Source organism: Sciurus vulgaris, assembly GCF_902686455.1.
Source record: "Sciurus vulgaris genome assembly, chromosome: 3".
In the NCBI taxonomy this organism is placed as follows: domain Eukaryota; kingdom Metazoa; phylum Chordata; class Mammalia; order Rodentia; family Sciuridae; genus Sciurus; species Sciurus vulgaris.
The window spans coordinates 113,519,780-113,541,349 of record NC_136463.1 but is presented as its reverse complement, the minus strand read 5'-3'; the positions used below and the strand labels follow the sequence as shown (position 1 = coordinate 113,541,349).

The 21,570-nt window shown below is 39.5% G+C and overlaps 1 pseudogene across 1 annotated transcript; it reads right to left on the bottom strand.

The window, feature by feature from the left end:
• Nucleotides 1-439: 439 nt before the first annotated feature.
• Nucleotides 440-20,579, bottom strand: LOC306656527 (death-associated protein-like 1; annotated as a pseudogene). The gene is made up of 4 exons (XR_013767027.1): nt 20,422-20,579; nt 11,868-11,955; nt 9,450-9,510; nt 440-728 (listed from the first exon to the last, which is right to left on the bottom strand). The product of XR_013767027.1 is annotated as a death-associated protein-like 1 (transcript).
• Between the last annotated feature and the right edge of the window lie 991 nt (nt 20,580-21,570).

The following is a 21,570-nucleotide window of genomic DNA, read 5'->3' as shown; positions in this document are numbered from 1 at the left end:
AACTGGAAAAAAGGACATTTTACGTCAAGTGAAAACTTGGAACATCCTAAAACATACAAATTAAGAGTCACTCAGTGGTAGAGTGCTTGCCTAGCATGTGTGAGGCACTGGGTTCGATTCTCAGCACTGCATATAAATGAATATAAATAAAGGTCCATTGACAACTAAAAATATTTTTAAAAAGTGTCACACCTACCTTGCATAAGCATTGGCCCTCACAAAACTCAGAGTGCTCCTCTCTAGCCTTTGCCTGCAAGGAAAATTCAATGTGGATGGAACAACTCAGGGTCAGCCACCAGGAGGAGGGCATTGGCCCAGCACAGGGGCAGTGGAGTGGAATAGTTAGATGTTCTGGATTCTTTTCTTAGTCCACAGAATTACATATGTAAATATCCATGGGATCCTGACATGCAACAAAAAGAGTCACAGGAATGCATCAAATTTCCAGTTTTGGATGCTTTATTATCTAAAGTCAAAAGGAAAGATACAAAACTTGTTTTATTTACCAAGCAAGTGCACTAGGCCTATGGACAGGTTTGGTCCTTTTTGCTATGCTGTCAGATGCTGGCGGCAGGTGGCCAGGTGGCTGTATTTTACGTCCCATGTCCTCGCTTAACATTTCCGAGGCTGCTGAATAATGTAGATCTTTTTCAGTGGAGTGACCTTCACCAGAGCAGGTGTGGGTTTTTGATGTGCCATGTGCACTGTGGCTGGAAATTATGGTTGAGCTAAAAGGTGAGAAGGGAAGAAAAGAATAATCATATTGGCCATTTTTGGTCATAAATATTAAAGTCGTAGAAGAAGCAATATATTTGGTAGGGAATTTCACAGTTTTGTTGATTTGTTATATAATACCTCTTTTTTCCTTATCATTTCCATCCTGGATCCATGGGAATGTGTTAAAGTGTTTTTTCCCTCTTTAACTTGTCTTGAATTTTTAAAATGATAAATGTTTGATATATAAGCGAATATATTATATACATGCATTTATATTTATGTTTTGAAGTAACATTTTAAAAAGTAGAAATGAGTAAGTTTATTTGCATTGGTGTTCTGTACTATTAACAATTATTCTGACACTAGTTTGTATTTATGGGTTACTATTATAAGAAGGCCTACTGGAACACTGCAAGAGATCCTGGCAGGGGTTCCATTATCAGAAGATCAGAAATAAAGAGTATCTGGTAGGAGTTAAGAAGAGTTATGGTTATTTATTAGGTCAAAGCATGTGAAATTGCTGTTTATAAGGTTAGAACATCATGACTCTGGCCATTCCATGTGTTTCATTCTAAATAACTTGGTGAAGAGAGACCAAGGAATGACATACAAGATTGGGTAACCAAAGTCATTATTAGTCATCTCCATGGAAGACATCTATGAGGAAGCAGGTTTAAATGGATTCAAATTAACACAGACTGGGACTTTTTGGCAAGAAGAGGAATTTCCTATGGAACCAAGAGACCTTTTGGAATTTATATTAAAGACAACCTAAAATGAGAAGGATGCTCAGGACTGCTGTGCACCTCACCTGTAGTTTTCCTACGAGGAGAATTTGGACCCGGTGATCTTCTGGGTCCCTTCTAGTTCTTGGTCCATCAATACATTGTAAAGTACTGTTATGATTTGGATGCCAGGTGTCCCCCAAAGGCTCATGTGTGAGAAAATGTAAGAAGGTTTAGAGGAGAAATGATAAGATTATAAGAGTCTTAACCCAATCCATGAATTAATTCTCTGATGGGATTAAATGAGTGGAAACTGAAGGCAGGTAGGGTGTGACTGGAGGAGGTGGGTCAATTGGGAGTGTGCCTTTGGGGCATATATTTTATATCTGCCAAGTAGAGTCTCTCCCTCTGCTTTCTGATCATCATGTGAGCTGCTTCTCTCTGTCACACTCTTCTGCCATGGTGTTCTGCCTCACCTTGAACCCCAAGGAATGGAGCCTGCTGTCTGTGGATTGAGACCTCTGCAACTGTGAGCCTCTAAATAACTTTTCCTCCTCTATGATTGTTCTGGTCAGGTCTTTTAGTCACAGTAGTGAAAAAGCTGACTAAAACAAGTACTTAAGGACAACACCTTAGCCAGCAAGGAAGGGGTACATCTGTTTGCTAGGAATTTAACTTATCACTATGGAACTTAAATGCATTTTCCTTGACACTCAAATTAAATAAAAGCGAGAGATAAACTGTTCTTGACCCCAGGCATCACATTGTTTATGGTTTGTTTGGGCTTGTCTAAACCAGGGAAAACACGCGTGTCTTACATCTCATCTCAAGTATCCCTGCCTAAGCTATAGGCACACAGATGTCCCTTTTATGTGAAACCTGACTCTAAGAAGGCCTTTCTTCTTGGTCTTAAAAAATTAAACACACTGGAAGACTATACGCTGAATTGTTAACAATGATTATTGCTAAGGGGATAGAATCATGGGCAAGTCAGTCTTTTCCTTTGTCTTATCAGTATTTTTCTATTTATTTTTCTTTTGCAATGAGCAGGTACAAGTTGTGTAATAATTAAGCCCAAGGATGGTTTCTGACATCTGAGCAGATTAGAATGGCATAATTGAGCTATTAGTCATAATGTGCTTCAGAGTCTGAAAAAGAGTTGGGAACTTTTTTTCTTTTTCTTTTCAGATCAGTTATCCTCAGCGCACAAGACATGCATTCTGCAGTGTGGTAAGGGCAGAGGGTTTTGTTTTGTTTTTCTTTTAACATTAGAACCAGAAGGAAATTTAAGAGGTCACTGACTTCAGTAGTGTGTTTCCAGACTGGATGTCATTAGTTGCAACTAAACCAGATGGGATATTTCAGGTTAGCTTAACTCATTTTCAAGAGATTCCAGGCAGGAAGAATAATTTGGCAATGAAGGTCAAATGTAAGGTAAAAGGGGATGAGAAAGAACCAAATGGCTTGTTATAACAGAGATCTGGGCATTAGCCATGGTGAGGTGGGGCAAGACAAGCTGGGGCTGAAAGGGACAAAGCCACATGTTGATTGCTGTTCTTTAGGCACAAAAGATGGTAGGTGGAAGCATGAAAGGAAAGGAGAAGGGAAAAGAGTGTGTTAGAACACACTTGCTGCTTAATTCAGCATTAACTTGTTTGGTAACCTCCAAGATGATCTCTACAATTGACAGGTTACATTATTATTTTTTTGGTCATTTGAAAAATGGTAGGCCAGGCATGGTGACCATGCCTATAATCCCAGTAGCTTGGGAGGCTGAGGCAGGAGGATTCCAAGTTCAAAGCCAGCCTCAGCAACTTAGCAAGGCCCTATCTCAAAATAAAAATAAGAAGGGCTAGGATGTGGCTTAGTGGTAGAGCACTCCTGGGTTCAAGTCCCAATACAAAAAAAATTGTAGTAAAATACAACATAAAATTGACTGTTCGAACCATTTTTAAAGTGTATGTTTGGTGGCATTCATTTTATTGTGCCACCATCACCACGATTCATCTCCAGAACTTTATCATCCCAGATTGGTAAACAATAACTCTAACCCTTCCTGGAGACTACCACTCTGCTTTCTGTCTCCATGAATCTTACTACTCCAGGTTCCTCATATAAGTAGAATTCATTCAGTGTTTTCCTTTTTGTGTCTGACTTATTTCACTTAGCATAAAATATCTTCAAAATTCATCCATGTTAAAGTATGTATCCAAATTTCCTTTTTTAAAGGCTGAGTGATATTCCAGTGTATGTATGTTTATCTATTTACCATCCCCAGAAACTTGGGGGGTTGTTTCCACTTTTTGGTTATTGCAAATAATACTGCTATGAGCACCGGTATGCAAATTATCTGTTCAAGACCCTACGTTCAGCTTTTCATTATATTCCTAGGAGTGGAAATGTTGGCCCAAATGGCAATTGGGAATTGATTTTGGTAAAGATAATAGTCTGGGACAAACAGCCTATAGGCAGGGCATGGTGGTGCACGCTGAGGCTGAGGCAAGAGGAGGCAAGTTTGAGGCCAGCCTGGGCAATTTGGTGAGATCCTGTCTCAAAATAAAATGAAAGGGTTGGGGATGTAGCTCAGTGATAGAGCACCCCTGAGTTCAATGGTTCAATCTCCAGTCACACACACACACACACACACACACACACACACACACACACACACACAAACATAAATAAAAATAAGAGAAAGAGAGGGAGAGAGAGAGAGAGAGAGAGAGAGAGAGAGGCTGCTCATAATTATTAAGTCACAAGTGTAGAGGTTTTGGGGGGCCAGTAGGAGAGTTCTATAACAACTCTTGAAAATATAACAGGAGATTCAAATTCTCTTTTTCATTCCTTCAGGAATATCCTGATGTAGAAGGGTTTGAGGCTGTGGGTGGAGAGTCCATAAAGCATCTGCCATCAGAATTGATGAAACTAAATAAAATGGTTTGTCCCTAAAGCATACATTCTTTGCTGTATCAATGGGGATGAGAAGATTTTGTTTTCAAGTCTGAATTAGAGATAAGTAGAAATCACTTTCCAGAGTACAACCTACAACCAGCTGACTGTATTTCAGATGGGCATCTTAACTGGAATTTTCATCATTAGCCTTTGTAAAATGATAGTGTTAGAATGAAAGGTGTTTCTTATTTGGTTCATTAGGGTAAGAAATCTAACAGAACCCTAGGAGAGGAAGAATCCTACGGCCCTGTATCTGCCAGGACTCTGCCTTGCTGTGGCTTCATCACAGGGGCAACATGTTGAACTTGAAAAGCAGATCAAGAGAAACTCCCATGTTGAGAATTTACCTTCATCGTGGGGAGCTGTTACTTCAGAGCCTATATTTTAGTTTCGCACCAAAAACAAAGGAACTGTGATAAAGGTCTTTATGACTTGAGCTGTGAAGGAAATTCTAGATGTAAGAAAATCAGCAGCATGTTTGTTTTAGAGTCTGACATTGGGTAGTAGGAACAGACTGCAGCTCTCCCATTCATCTTTCCAGGGTGTTAACTTCCAACTCCAATGTTGGCACTTAAATTTCCACACCCTGTTAAGCAAAGTGCTTAAAACAAAACATTCAGCTCATGTCAATGAAATTCAAGGATACTCCTACGGTGATGTTAATCTACAGAACAAGAAGAACCTTTTTAAATTTGCAGATGTCTTTGATAGTTTTCTCTCCCCCAGGATTCCATTTCACATGCCTCTCACTGACTTTGGGGTGGTGACCCAAAGTCTGGCAACTTGAGAAAAGTAATCCAAACTTTTACCAGGCTTCCACATTCCAGCCCCCTCCACTCTGTAACCCACCTCCATTACGAAGGTTTTAACTGGATACTTTATGTGCTGACAAGCGTCACAGCTATTGCCAAATTTAATTTTCACCACTGTCTAGAGAATTAATTTATTTGGCAGTATCATTTTTTTCACTCCTAGCCCGAATTCTTTTTATTTATTTATTTTTAAGCAAATGATCAACTATATATCTCAGAGGAGATACATGACATCTAAAATGGTAAATAACCTCTAAGGAGTAGCTTTAAGGAGTAGGGGCAACTTAGTTAAGACTAGCTCTCCCAGGTTTTTAGGCCAGGGAGCCATCAGATTACAGAACCCCTTTTCTGCAGGAACATCACATCATGTGGTCAGTCACTGGGGGACATGAGTCCTCTCATGGTTTAGGGATAGAGAGGTGGGGAAGGGCTGGCTGGAGAGGCAGAGAGGGAAAAAAAGGGGCCAGGTGGGAGAAAAAAGTCTACCTGGAGAGTGGGTGAGGAAATTGTGGGAGGGGAAGTTTAGGCTGTTCTCCACTTAGATTTGTACAGTTCCAGCCCTTTGGGGATTATTTTCAATCTCCCAAATCCTAAAACTGTAGTTGATTTTAAAGTAGGATATTCAAAGATAGATAGAAATTTCTTGTCATGACTGAATGATTGATGAGATCCCAAGGATAGGGGTTATCTTAGACTCTTAACATTGTTAAAATAGAAATAAGGAATAACGTGGTTGCTTGGGACTAGACATAATGGTAGCTGAATGAATGTAATAGATGCAGGGGTCCTCCGTTCTATTCCTGTATTTCTTCTGGTCTCCAGTATTTCTTCTGGTCTTTTGTATGTTGTTAGGTCTCCATGACAATATGTATTATAGGGGAAGCACTATAATGCAGGTGAAATCTATCAAAAGATTGAGATGTATATTTCTATCTCCTTATCTTTTGTGTCTTTTAATTTTTGTATCAGCCAGTATAGATTAGGTAGTATTTTTTTTTTCAATTTTAAAAATCAAGGGGCTGGGGAGATAGCTCGGTTGGTAGAGTGCTTGCCTTGTAAGCACAAGGCCCTGGGTTCGATCCCCAGCACCCCCGCCAAAAAAAAAATCAAGGTGTGAGTTTTGATAAGTGCATATAATCCACGACCACCACCTCTACACAGGACTATTCATCATCTCCTAAAATTCGCTCCCATTCATTGTAGTTGCTCCCTCCCTCAACCCCAGGCCCTGACAACTGATCTCAACCCCAGGTTGAGGGAGTTTTATTATGAAATCCAACTAAGCTTCAGGCTGAATTATGGATTCAGGGGAGATTTTTCTTTTTTTTCTTGCACACCAACTTCCACGTTTGAGCCAATCACTTATGGTACTCTTGGAACTTATTTTTGTTCCATGTGTTTGCTCCTTATCCTGTGCCTGAGATTCCAAGTGATGGAAGGCTGGATGCATGCCTGGGAATAGAAGCCAACACTTACTAAAGGAGGATTGTATGAAGAACTTTGCATGTATTATGTGACTTCCTTTTATTCTTATAATATTCCTATGAAGTAGATACTATTAATCACATTCCAATTACAGATAAGGAAAGAAAAGCACAGAAAGTGAAGAAAGCTGCTTAAGGACACACTGATAGTCAGTGACAGAGCCAGCCCAGGAACCAAGCAGGTTGTGGCTGATGTCAGACCTGCCCTCCTGTCCAGAGATCTGCACAGTTTGAGCTACCATCCTGCTCCAGTGAGCACTGAGCTGGGTGACCAAGTTTGGATTTTTAAAATAAGTATAGTTGCTTTAAAAGCATTTGTAATAGAACACCACACCATCTCACTATTCCCTTGTATTTTCTAAATACATCTTGATAATTATTTGGTTATCATTGTTATGTGAGGAAATGGTTTTTCTTTTATCTTTATTTTTTTTTTTTTCTTTCAGTGCTGGGGATTGAACCAGAGTCTTGCACATGCTTGGCTAGCTATGTCCCCAGCCCCCCACCTTTTTAAAAATTTTATTTTGAAATGAGGTCTTGCTTAGTTGCCTAGGCTGACATGGCTTGTGATCCTCCTGCCTTCCTTCTTTGAAACAAAGAAGTCATACTTCTTTTTTTAAGTACTGTGGTTTGAACCCAGGGCCACTTTACTACTGAGCTACAAATCCAGGCCTTTTTGCTTTACTTTTTAAAAATTTTGAGACGGGGTCTTGCTAAGTTGCTTAGGACCAGCTGGGGCTGGCTTTGAACTTGCCATCCTCCTGTCTAGCCTTTCCAGCCTCCAGAATCACTGGGATTACAGATGTGTACCACCATGCCTGGGCTAGAAGTGAAACTTTTTATGGAAAGAGAAAGAACCTTCTGTATCATAGACATTAGCATAAATGTCTATAAAAGTGCAATATAGGCTCTGGCCTATATTGTAGGACAGGGGGCATTTTGATGCCCTGAGGATGAAGTGTTCAGTGGCAAGAACATGAGAACGAGATGCAGGTGCATGCAGCTTTTGTTACCTGGCAGGGCATCCTCCATCAGCCCTGCTTCTGAAACTGCGTAGCATAATCACCTGTGGCCTCACCCCAACTCTGAGTGGGAGAATCAAGCCCTCCTATGTTAGAAGACTACAGCTATAGCTGAACATCAAGATCTTGCTTTATACAATTGGCCCTGTGACATCATGTATTTTGGACATTCTTTTTCATTTCACTGCCATAAAACCAGTGCTGCTAATCCTAATAGAGGTGCAGAGCTTACTCTGCCCAGCTCTCTTCTAAGAGCTTCATGTGTATGAACTCATTTACTCCACACAACAACCCTGCAAGCTCTATGCTCTTCTTTACCTCCACTTTATAAAGGAGGAAACTGAGGCACAGGATAAGTAACTTGTTCAAGGCCATGCCCATAGTAAGTGGCAGATGGCACCAAATGGGGACCCCAAAGGCCAGGTGCACAGTTTCTATCCCCTGAGTTTGGCAAAATATTTATCTTAAAATATGGCACTTTGGTATGCTGGTTACTCAGACTCAAGGAACCTAGAGTAGCAAATGCAGGGAGGAGGTTTCTCTGAAGCTCCCCTATTGTTCTACAGGCTGATCTTCCAGAAGGTTCTCAGTTGTGAATCCTTTCCACAGATGTCTTATTAACCAGTGGAGATTGATATATTGCAGAAAGAAAGACTAGAGCTCACACCACATCCACGGTCCTGACAGATTTTGCCACAAACTGTCGCATTCTTCAGGTCCATTCATCTCCTCTGCAATTATTTATTCATATTTGAAATTGCCCACATTTCCACTTCCCTTTCCCCTATGCAGCAAGTGCATGAGTTTCTAATTCTCACTGGGGTCTTAAATACTCATTTTTTTCCATGATACTTCCATGCATGCTATAACATTGTATATAATTTTATATAACATTTTCTCTGTTAAATCTGCCTTTTTCAGACTACATGATCAAACCTCACAAATGTGGAGGAAATTTTTTTAAACTCCCCTACAACAGCAAGTCTTTCTTCTACAGAAGCTACCCTGTTCTGTCACTTCAATAAAGTGTAGCAGCAGAAAGAATGGTCCTTATTATTTTAAATATAATGTGCTTGCCTCCTAGAAGTAGAATAAAGTCCCCCTCTAAGCTTACCTACAACATTTAGGAACAAACAAACTATTGAATCCAACAAACCAAGTTGCTATCTACCTAGTAAGATTTTTTCTGAGTTTCTTGAGCTACTTAGAAGAAATTCAAGATATAGAAGTAAAAATAGCAATGGCCAACTATGTTTATAAACAGACTTTACTGGATAAACCCAGCTGGTACTCAGTCTTCCTCCATCCTATACCATGTAACCCTCTACTGCCCACCTGTTCCTCAAGTCAAATATTTCCGTATGGGATGCTGAGTTAGGAGGAAGGTCAAAAACTGCTGAATTCCCAATACACAGGTTGTCTTTTATAAAAACATGCCAATGTTTCCCAGAAATATTTGGGATGGAAAAGTGTTACAAATTCAGCTTCATGATTCTCACTTTATTTTCATATTTTTGAAATGATTTATTTAGGAATTTGAGAAAAATAGCTCTTTTTTTTTTTCTTCACACTAACCACTTTATGTTCCTCTGGCAAAAAGTAGATTTATTTTCCCCCACAAGGACATCAAACCACTAGGCTAGGAAAAACGTCAGTGGTCACCTGCTGGCTCACATGGCTCCATGTGTTGGGTAAGCCAAGTTGGAGCATCACATGGTTCACCTTATGCATACTCACCTTGTCCAGTGTGTCATTCAGGGCAGCCAGTGTCTGCATTTTGGCAACATTTGCAATGGCACTGTGAAGATGAAAGGGAACTTCAAACAGGACTTAAAATTTTCCCACTGAAGAGCTAAACAATTTATACAGAGTGCTGATTCTTTGACTTGGCAACACCTAGAAGACAAACAATCTGCTCTGTATATCCATGTGCTGCCACAAACTTTGGAGTCCAGTTTAATGTTATAATTATCTTTTTAGCTTTTCATTTAACTATAATATATATATATATGCAGAAAATGCACATATTGTAAATATATAACCTGGTGATTATTATTATTATTTTGGGGGGGGTGCTGGGGATCAAACCCAGGGCCTTATGCTTACAAGACAAGCACGCTACCAACTGAGCTATCTCCCCAGCCCCCTAACCTGGTGATTATTAATAGACTATAAACACTAGTTAAACCAGCTGCCTACACTGATTTACAGCCCCAAAGATCAGTTCTGACTATTTTTGTGTTTCATAAAATGAACCATCTATAGCACATACTCTTTTGCGTCTGGCTTCTTTCTCTCAGGCCAAGTTATTTTGTGGGAGGGTTTCAATCAGGGCTGAGTCTGCAGGACAGTGTCTGGAAGGGAAGTCTGTGTTTGCCTGTCTGGATAACTTGTGTTGGTTACTAGAAGTTGTTAGAAAATGGACACAGATTGATGGTGCTTAAAATTTTATTTTCTATATTTTTTAAAAAAGCTATTCTCCAAGAAGATGTAGGAAGTGTTTGTTTATGAAAATGGGACGCTCCTACCTGGTGCACACACCTGTGTAAGCGATGTGACTAGCAGAGGGGATTTACAGGGAGAAAATGCAGCTTATCCATCAGGGTCTCTCAACACACAGGCTCCCTCCAAGACACCTGGGAGGAGACCTAGCCAGTTCATATTCCTAAGTTTTGCTTATTTTTCTTTAAAGTGCTTCCCCCATTCTACAAGCTTCAAGCCTCCCATAACCTGATTCTGTCCATGGTAATTCGGGCAGCAGAGAGAGTTCTCTTGCTGTTTAAGTTTGTAGTAGTCCAATTCCCATCTTTTAATGACTACTAGAAAACAAATGAATTTTCAAAAAGGTTCCAATCACTACTTTATTACTCTCTAACCAATTCCTCTGCCTGCATCGTTCAACTGATGTTAGAATTAATAGTAAGTTTTTCCATTTTCTGAGGTGCAGAGAAACAAATGACCTCTTCACTGGTTACCTGCCTGCGTAAACTCATTTCCAAGCCCAGATTCGTCAATGCCTGAGCTCCTGGCTCAGCTGTGGTCATGATAAATAAGGCTTGTGCTTCAATCAGGCCTTAGAAACAGAATAGGCTCACTAAGTCAACAATTGTCTGGTATCATTTACAGCAGGTCCCCACTATTCTAGGATCTGCCCTAGATGCTGGGCGAGAAGATACATAATGTACATGCACTTGTAAGAACTTAGAGCTTCACTTTCCTCATATGAAGGTTATTTTCTGATATCAAGAAAATAAATGGCTTGTTGCTAATGGTGGCAAATCAGTATTTCATTCTAATGTGGCAGGGATTCTAAAAAAATTCCTTCCTATAAATTAGGGGGAAAAAAACCTTAAAAAGTGATTTAAAATCAATTTTATTTGAAAGAGCTGAAGAAATCCCAGTGTGCTTCCTCCATATTCTCTTTCTGGTTTGAAGGGCTGTGACTTGAACATCCTTCCATTAATTCCATTTGAATCGCTCATCAACTGATCTATAGGAACCATCTTAAAATTAAGTCTCTGAAGTGCCCCTCACTGAGTTTCTTGGAGGAACCAATTTATTTCTTTTCAAATGTACTCATTTTCCTTAACAAGGTGTAGAGTGGTTGGGCCAATTGTGCTTGGGATTCAGCCTGCCACTCTGCTGGGTTCTTGGAATAGCTTATTGTGTCAAGGTCAAGGTGGAAAAAGCCAGGAGAGACAAGCCTCAGAATCTATATGCCTTCCGGCTATGCCAAATATAGTGGCCATTAGTTTCTTAAATAATTGAGAGGTGAATTCAAAACAAAAATATCCATTTATTTTTAATTCAAGAGATTTGCTTCAGCAGAAATCATGTTATGAAAATAGGCCAGCCTAGTGACATTTTAAAGGCTGATCTGAAAATAGGGTAAAGGGATGTGTGTGCCAGAATTGGACACCTTGAAAAGTCGGTAGGAGGCAGCTGGGCTGGCCACTGAGAGGAGGAGGATGGGTGGTGGGTCATTCGGGGAGCCCAGAGAGAGTTTCCATTTAGTAACCACCTGACTGCCAAGTCGCCACCAATCATGACCCCCACCCTACTCCAACTGGCTGCCTCCAAGTGCATAGGGAATTGGATCAGAATTGTTTAACACTCCTCGAGGTGAGGAAGGAGAAGAAATTAAGCACCCCCTACCTTGTTTTCTCCAATCCCGTTTTTTTGGTATGTCTCTCCAAAACTCCGATTTCTTGTTTTTTGGGGATTCGCATTCCTCCAGCTTTGACTACAAACAAGCATCAACACGTTATTCAAGGTAGGAATTTAGATTTGGAAATATTTTCAAACTTATTTTCCGAAGTTCTAAACTTTCGTATAAAACAACAAAATTAAAAGAAAAAAAATTACTTCCTGGGGAAAAAAGGTGGGGGCAGAGGAAGGGCTGAGGTCGGCTTGTTTATGCCCAGAGAAGTGGAACTGAGGTTGAAAAAGCAGAAGGTTACACCTTAGATTTGGGGAGGAGAATAACAACATACTCCCCTACGTATTTCACTGAAAAATATTTTTTCTTGTTATCACACCAATTACATTCTTTGTGATAGCAATTCACAATACAATGTGACCCCTTGGTTTTCCCATGAGATTACCGCTTTTGCATGGCTTGCATTTTTTTTTTTTCCAACCAAAGCTTTCAAAAGTCAGAGTCTGAGGGATGAGCCAAAAGTCAGAACTCACAGTGATAACAGGCATTTAATTCAACAGAGGTGCTTAAAATTCCACTGAGTACCCACCTTCCAGCCCAGACCCCAAACCTCAGTGTTGGCCTCACTCGGAGTTTCTAATGAGTAATTAAACTGCATTAATAATCCTGCCATTCAAGAGATCAATTAGTGTTAATTAGGCTACAGATGACCTAACAGCAATTCAAGTGTTGAACAATGTCGAATGGAATCAGCTTTTGAAAATGAACAACCCATTTCAGATTGCAAGTCAAAGCAAATACTTTTTTCAGTTCCCAGGAAATTTGCACATCTAAAATCTGACAAGCTCAAATGAGAAATAACTAAATGGACATTGATTTGTTTGAACTTGTTAATTCTTTTTATGGAAATGCCACATGGGCAATTTTCTGTAACTAGTTCCAATAAAGTGAAAAATAAAGAGAACCTCTTCTATTTCTCAATGCCCTAGTAATTTGACTTCTTCATTGTTCTTTAGAAATTATTATTTAATTATTTTTGGTTATGTAATACATACAGAAGACACAATTCAAAAGGCATAAAAATGGTCTGTGGTCTCCCTCTTAACCATTATTTCCCAACCTCGCAGATCATCTCCCTAGATACTGCTCATGTTACCAGTTTCTTATGTTATCGACAGATATTTTATGCATTATTTTTAAAAATGGTAGCATAAGATACACCTTGTTCTGCATCCTGTTTATTTTTTTCACTTAACCATATATTTTGGAGAAAGTTCCATACATTAATATATCTTCATCTATGTATCAATTTTTTCCCTTGTACTGAGGATCAAACTCAGGCCCTCAGGCATGCTAGGCAAGTGCTCTACCACTGAACTACATCCCCAGTCCCTGTGTGTCTTTCTTTTTAACACACTTTTATAAAGAATCCCATTATATGAACATTCTTTGTTTACTTTGCCAGTTTGGGAATGTTGGACTTTTCTTATGTTTCTAATTCATTGTCACTAACAATGTTATGGTGAGTATCCTTCTATAAACATGATTTTGCATCAGCAAAAGTGTATCAGTGGGATAAGTTCTGAGAAGTGATCTGATTAGCTCTGAAGAATATGTGCATTTGGAATTTTGCTAAATTTTGCCAAATTGCCCATCATGGAGGATGCTCCAGTTTATGATCTCACTATTTAACTGTTAGTTCCTTGTTACACTTCCTTTGCAGAATTTTACTAGTTATTCTTACTTATTTTTCATGAGAACTTCAGAAACAGTTTGTCCATTCCCTATTTAAAAAAAAAATCCTTGGTCATATAGTTTTTTTCGAAGGGAAAACTTATATTACATTCCTGGTGACTCTCTAAGAACAGTGTGCTTTTCCATTTTTCACATCCTCTCCTGTGTTCCTGACTTGTTTATTATTAGGTTCATTGTCTAAGCATTCTCATTATTGCTGCTATTGTAAATGGGGGTCTATTCCATTATTACGCTAACAGATTGTTATTATTTTGATATTTTTGATTTTCTACCCAGGATTTACTGAAGTCTCTTATTGCTCATTATAGGTTTTTTTTTTTTTTTTTTTTTTTTTTTTGTTTTTTTTTAGATTCTTTCAGGTTGTCCAGATTTTTAAAAAATGACATAATCTGCAAAGAATAATATTGCCTCCTTTGCCTTCCCCCTTGTTTTTTCCAGTGCTGTGTGGATCACACCTAGAGCCTTGTACACACTTGGCAAGTGCTTTACAACTGAGTTATGTCCCCAACCTGCCTTCTTAATTTTTAAGGGATTGCTTTTAGTGTTTTCCCTTTAAACATAACGTATACTTTGGTGGCTTATACTCTCTTTCTTCATGTAAATATGTGTGCGTGTGTGTGTGTGTGTGTGTGTGTGTGTGTGTGTATAATTCATATCTTTTTCAAGATGTTAAGGAAGTAGCCTTTTATTATTATTTTATTGGACCTAAAATTAGGAATAGATCTTGAATTTTCTCAAATGCCTTTTAGAATTCATGGATATGAATTCTATGAGTGTTCCCTTTAATGTGGTTGTTATGTTAATGGGTGCCTTATTATTGAGTCATACTTGTATTCATAGCATAAACACAACTCGATCACTTAAATTACCATTCTTTATGAAAAATACATTGATTACGTAAGCCTCTTAGTAGAATTTTATAATGTTAGATTCATTTTAGAAAAGAAAAAAATCTGCTTTAAGTGTCTTTAAGTATCTTACAAAGTTATCGGCAACAGAAGTGAAATGACATGGAAACATCTTCTGAATAGCCCTGGAGCACAGGTGAATTAAACCAGAGGGTGGGCTTTCTCAGGAAGAAGGTTTGAGGGGGCGGCTCTGCCCCTTCACTGCACCATTGTCTATTCTGCCAGCAAGAATCAAATCAGAGGTCTGGGCTCAGTTTCCAGTACTCCTCCCAACAGGACTTTCCATTCTTCTTGTGACAAGTGCTTTTCAAATATGGTGTGCTGTAATGATGTTCTTGTTAGTGTTTCTTTTGTTTTCCCTGATGCTATTGTTTCTACACATTTTCTTCTGCCTTGACTGATAATTATCACTAACTATAGAAGAAAAATTATTATGTTAAAATAAATAGAAGTTCAAGATGAGAAGACCTTTGTAATGTTGAGTTTGTTTGGAATTCATTCATTTGGAAGGACATTGATGTCTGGGGGTCTTTGGAGGAGATGGACCGGAGTGAAGGAAGCTGTGTCCCACGAGGAACTAGGGAATCTGGTAAAATCTCTCTTGAAAAAGCAAAGGCTCAGGGAGCTTAGGTTATCATCTTCAAAGATAGGAAAAGCCATCCCGTGGGGGCGGAAGAGCAGTTTCCTGGTGAGGAGATGTCATGTAGTGTCAGATAGCTCTACTCCCAGGATATGGACTGCTGTGGCTTGGATATATGGTTTGAGTTTGTTCTAAGGGTCCATGTGTTGGGAGTTTGGTCCTTGGTGTGGCAATATTGGGAGGTGGTATCTTTAAGAGGTTGGGGCCCAGTGGGTGTCCTTAGGCCCACTAAGAGGGTGAGCTTGGAAGACATCATGGGACCTCAGTCTCCCTCTTACTTCCTGTTTGGTGATGTAATCTCTCCCTCTCACACATGCTCCTGCCATCTGTTATAAGGTCCTCTCCCCAGCTGACTAATACTGGTGCCATGCCCTTGAATCATCAGAAGTGAGCTAAATAAAACTTTTTCATTTATAAAGTTAACCTGTCTCATGTATTTCATTACAGTAATGGAAACAAAATGATACAGTGACTTGGAGTGGAATATTTAAAACTCTACTTAGGCTCAGTTTCTGTATCTTTCAAAATGGAATAATACTTACTGTTCAGGATTGTTCTAGAGAATAGAGGTGATAAAAGCACCTGGTACATGGTAGGCACTTAATAATTAATAGTTATTATTATGTATATTTATTTTGTGTTGTTCCAGAGGGGTGTATGAAGACCAAATAATGGATGTGCCAGAAAGATGGGGTCTGGCTACAGATAACTATGTTATTCAATGTGAAAGATTTCACCTGGTATAATAATGAATTTCTTGACCCTCAGGGTATTAAAGTGAGGGCAAGATGTCCTCCTGTCATGAATACCTTAGGAGAATTCTGGAGAATTTGGCAAAAGTCAAACTGGATAATCTTTATTATAAAATCCTTAGAGTGGTTCAAACTTTTCTCATCTACTGTCAAAATAAAATCCATCATACCCCTTCCTTCAGAAAAAAACACAGGGTACTTAGAGAAATAAATACCAAAAGACATTAAGGAAACCACACAAACACGAGAGTTTTTCATTCCTAAGAACAATAAAACAGACACTGGAGAGGAGGAATTAAAAATCCCTGCCAGCAGATTCCTCCTTCCATTCAGCAGTCTTCGAATCCTCTGTTATAGGGCTGTGAGTGCTAATTTAGTGATTTAGGAGCATAGAAAACCAGACCTTGGATTTCCAGAACAGAGTTCCTGTAGCAACCTTGTTCTGGGGGTAATCTCCTTGTCACAAATATATGCAGGAAAGAAGCAGACCACCACATCCCTACACTGAGGATGGATGCATTGAAATACAGATTGAGGCCCTGTCCACAGGGGGTGACTGAACCAGGTGGAGCTAGTTTGTGGGAGGGTCCTTTTTAAAGCTCTGCTGGGAACACTGGTCACACTGGTCTCCCTGGATCTGGATGAACCAGCTTTTACTATCCTACACAATCATGTTCTGACCCAATTCACATATACCACATAAGTGCAACTCCAGGGCTCTTTTCAAGGTCTCACTGTATCCAAATCAATCTGTTTAAGTTTGTAATCATTTACATAACTCCATGTTTGAGAATTATATTGTCTTTTCAACATTTATGGAAGAACAACTGGAATTGGGCAAGGTAAAATATGAATTGTTTTAACATTTTAATATGACTTAAGTACATATTTGAATATAAATACTTAAGGTAAAGCTTTATGTTCTTTCCCAAACTAAAATGAACTAAAGGCAAAAACTGTAGGTTACTCTTTAAGATGATTTTTTAGGAGCCCTTAATTTTTGTGGGTAAATTCAAGCTTTTCTCTCCTATCTTTGTGTAAGAATTGTACTTTCATGGTAGATTTGGTGGTTTATAACTTTCAAAATTAGACTTTGCAGTTTTGGATTCTATATAATAATTGTCCAATTTTGCACAGTTTTTGAGAGTAGCTAAGCTCACAACAAGCTTGTGAGAAAAATTAGGCTTTTCCTTCACTAATCCATGGAGAACATATGCAAAAATGTGGAATGACACAAAGATCTGTGCGAACTCTGTCTTGGGACTGAGAACTTCTATTTGAAGATTTTAATTGAAAGGTAGATGTTTGCAAAATGTTTACATTGCATTCACAGCTGATTTATCAGCAAACTTTGGGTTGTCAATCAAGGCCCCCAAAACCCTCAAGAGAAGATTGTGAGCGAAGAGAGAGGACTTAAGAGCAGGAGGGGTTTGGCATGAGGCCAACTTTATTTTCCAATCCCAGCTCCACTGCCCTCCAGCTGTGTGGCTTTGGTCAAGTTACTCGATCTCACTGAGTTTGTTTGATCCTCTGTGAAACATCATCCACCTGCAAGGCTGCTGCCATGCCTAGTTGTTGTGCTGTGCTGGGTGCACTGTCAGCTTTCAGCAAATGACAGCTGTTGCTGCAGTCATCAGACCCCTGTTCCCTGTGACATTTGGGGCAGTGGGGCTTGCAACCCCTCTCTTCTAACCTCACAGAGCTGCCTGCCCCTCTCCAATCCCTACCAGTTGAGCAGATGGCATAGAGAGAATCAAGACTTTTGTTTGTTTTTAAGAAATGAGACTAGTCCTTATGCAGTTAGGGTCATTCCTCAGGTTCTGCATGTTTCACACTTGACGATACCCCCTGCCTTCAACTTTCTGCTTTCTTTAATGAACTAGAAAATTTCTCTAGAGATTCATTCGAGATCCTTTGATAGCTCTGATTCATTTGACTTAAACCAAATTAAAAAGTGCAGTGAATATAGGACAAACTCACTGACATTATTCTTTCTATTCATTATGTATTTGGCTTCCCCTGGCCACCTACCAATTACATATTGTTGGAACTGCTGTTCTTGTAATGGGGTGCTTATAAAACTAAGAGCGAGGCAAATCCAAAGAAGCTGAAGATTCAAAGCATGCTTCCTACAACCCAGGCCACCTCAAGTTTAATGTAGTCTTGTTTCACAGCATAAATGTATAACCAGGGCTAACAGAGCTGCAATATATTATATTCACGTACATGAAAGAAAAACTGGTAGGCACTCCACATGTAGGTGGGAGAGTTACAGCTGGCTGACTTCTGAGTGGTTTCATTTTTAACTATGATGGGGCAGCACGAGGATCTATTCCACTGATATTTCTTTCTGTTCTGACTACTGCAGGAGCGCCTAATGCAGCTCCAACATCGGGCTGTTTTGAAATTGGGAAAGATAATTTCTACTGACTGCAATGTATTTTACTATGCCTCCATTTTAAAGGGTTCCACCTGCTTGTACCAGTTACTTTACATAAACTCTTTTAATCATCACACCAATCTTATCACATTGATGTTGTTTATTACCTCCCTTTCAGAAATGAGAAAATGAAGACTCAGAGATGTGGAATGAAAGCAAAGTTTGAACTCAGGTCTGATTCCAAAAGCCCTGACATACCTTTCTCATCATATTGCATTGACTTCCTGCTAACAAAAATCAGGTGAAGATTGAGTGAAATTTTGGCACCTAATTATTTTGGTTCCATAAATAAAATTTTGCATGATCACAAACTGGTTTAGATTTAAAATACATAGCGAGACCAGCTGAAGGATGAGGCTTCTTTGTTCTCTTGTGCTCAGTGGGGAAGCAAAAGTCTGCCTTCATCTCCATTCTAATTATCCAAAACCTCTTATCTGTAGTGTCACAGTTCATAATAATTAATTGTCATGCCAGAGGCATTGTGACATGCTTGATGGAGTCATGGTGTGCTATGTATACAGAGTAATTAGCAATCATTAGTGGTGGGGACAGAAAGTTCCCAGTGGTTTCATTCAAACTTTCCTTTAGTTAAGTTTATCTTTGTTCTTTCTGTATAAATGTAGTTTAGCAAATCAGTTTTTAGCTTAACCAGTTTTATAAAGGATGAACTAGAAGTGCTGGGAAGAGAACGGTGTCTTTTTATTTTTTTTGTCACTATCTATGTAATGAATTTCTCTTCCAATAATTTGCATACATAGTTCCTGGACCATTAGTTAGCATCATTACCTTTAAATGTAATGTTAAATATTGCCAAATTCAATTACAAATATAAAATGGCAGTAGTCTGCCAAAGGAGATTAGGCCATGGTGTGTAGTATTAGAAATCCAGAACAAGAAGTAACAATTCTGACTTTCCAGTTGTGCTGCCCACCAGAACATGCTGCAACTGCATCTGATTTTTTTATTTTTTTGTGTGTTTTTGTTTTTTGAACTGGGGATTGAACCCAGAATTGCATAACCACAGAGTCACATACCTAACCTTAGACAGGGTCTTGCTAAGTTGCTAAGGCTGATTTTGAACTTGCAATTCTCCTGCCTTAGCTACCTCAGTCGCTGGGATTACAGGCATAAGCCACCATGCTTGGCCTGTGTCTGATTTTGACCCTTTGCAAAGGTTATACCTACCATTGCCTGCCATCAGCCTCTGCAGCAAAGATAATTGAAATAAACTGGGTTTAGAGGTACCAAAGAATTATACCAACAACTAAATTTTGGAAAATAGAGAAAGCAATCACAAAGTGACCAAGCTTTGAAGGTCTTTCTTAAGGAATTGAAAGAATAAAAAAACTAACTAAAAATAGACCTGTACTTCTCAGCCAATATGAACATATGGTTAAGTACAATAAAACCATTTCTATATTTCAGGGGGTTGCTATAAATAGCATAAGTTAAAAATAAAGACAACTGTGGATGCTTTGCAAAATACCTTGGTAACTACCTTTTCCAGTCAGCACCCCCACCCCCAATCCTTGTGTGTTTATTAAAAAGTGCTTCTCAGCTTGTTGACAGGCAAAGCACATTCCTGCTGACATTTCACAGCCCTAAAACCTGAGGAGGGAGAGATGGGATTGCTGTCCTCTGTGCAGAAGCTGGTTTACCTGGGAAGTCAGATGAGGCACAGGCATCTTGGGGAGACTGAGTCTGAGAGCTGTAAACTCTAAGGAGGAAGGTTTCCATGGCAGCAAATCATCCAGGTGTGGATGTGTCACAGTTAACCTGTTACCAGGTTCACCTTCCCTACCTGTTCCTGTCCACAGAATGCCTTATAATTCCATAGATTGGTAGCTTTTGATTCAATGGGGGCCTGACAAATCCCCAAGTGGTTTTATGTACAAGGTAAGGAGGATCAAAGGCATAGGAGGAAATCAGGTGGCAGGAAGAGAAAGCAATAGTGGGTGGATTGAGAACTTCTGCTCTGTTGGGGTGCTCCAGTTGAGCATTGATGGGAAGGGGCAGCAACTGCAGCGTCTGCAGAACAGACAGGTGGGAACCTACCTGCAGGAGGATGCCCCCCTTTCAGCGGGGACAGCAGAACTTGCACTTCTTGCATTTCGTTTGCCATAGCTCCTGCCAGTACCTTGCTGGTGCTGTGGAGGCCAAGTGCCAACTGCGTCTGCCCCACTGCACCCCGGCTTTATGCTTTATACAGGCAGGGGGCGGGGCCCCTTAAGGGCATTACTGAGCAGCAACAGGGCTTGTCACCCAGCTCTTTGGCAAGTTTTCTCTTTGAAGAAAACGCTCTTCTTTCCTTCATCTGGGAAGGCTAGTAGATGTCTTCAGGTTGGAAGGTTGGAAGTTCTCATTTTCTTTCACAGGAGGAAGGGCAGAGGATGTTTTGGTGGAATTCTTTTCTTTCTATTCTTTCTTCCAGTAAGTACAGTGCACCTACGATGTGACAGTCTCTTTGTTATATGCTGGCATGACAACCAGGGCAAGACAAGATCTTTGCTTCAAAACATGTGTGGTCTTTCTGGAGAGATGATTATAAGCAAGTGCTGTGCCTTCATTTCAGTCTTTGTAATTATAAGCATTTATATTCAGAAAATAATTGGAGATGTGTAGAGAGGTTTCTGGAGTGTAATTGTGTATTTCTTTCTCTTCGGTTCTTTTTTTTTTCTGCCACTGGGGATTGAACCCAGCAGCACTCTACCTTCGAGTTACATTCCCAGCCCTTTTAAATTTTTATTTCGAGAAGGGTCTTGCTAAGTTGCTGAAGATAGTCTTGAACTTGCGATTCTCCTGCCTCAATCTCCTGAGCTGCTGGACTGTCTTTTTTGTTTGGTGGGAATCAACATAAATATCCCAAAATACAGAGGGATCGTTATATAAGTTAAGATGGAGCCATGTGAGTACTTTGCAGTACATATTACAGATGTCTTAAAATAATATTTAACATGTGAAAATATGAATGATAAGATGGTGGAAAAGTAGGTCAGAGACCACAAGATACAAATTTTGTCAAAAAAGAAGTACTACAAATTACAAAAACTTAGACATTGTTGTATCTCCAGGCCAAAGTTTAGCATATGGCAGGATCTTAAACTTGCTCTTAATTCTTTAGTTAAAATTGCTCTTCAAAAAACATCATTAAGGGCTGGGGTTGTAGCTCAGTGGTAGAGCGCTTGCCTAGCATGTGTGAGGCAC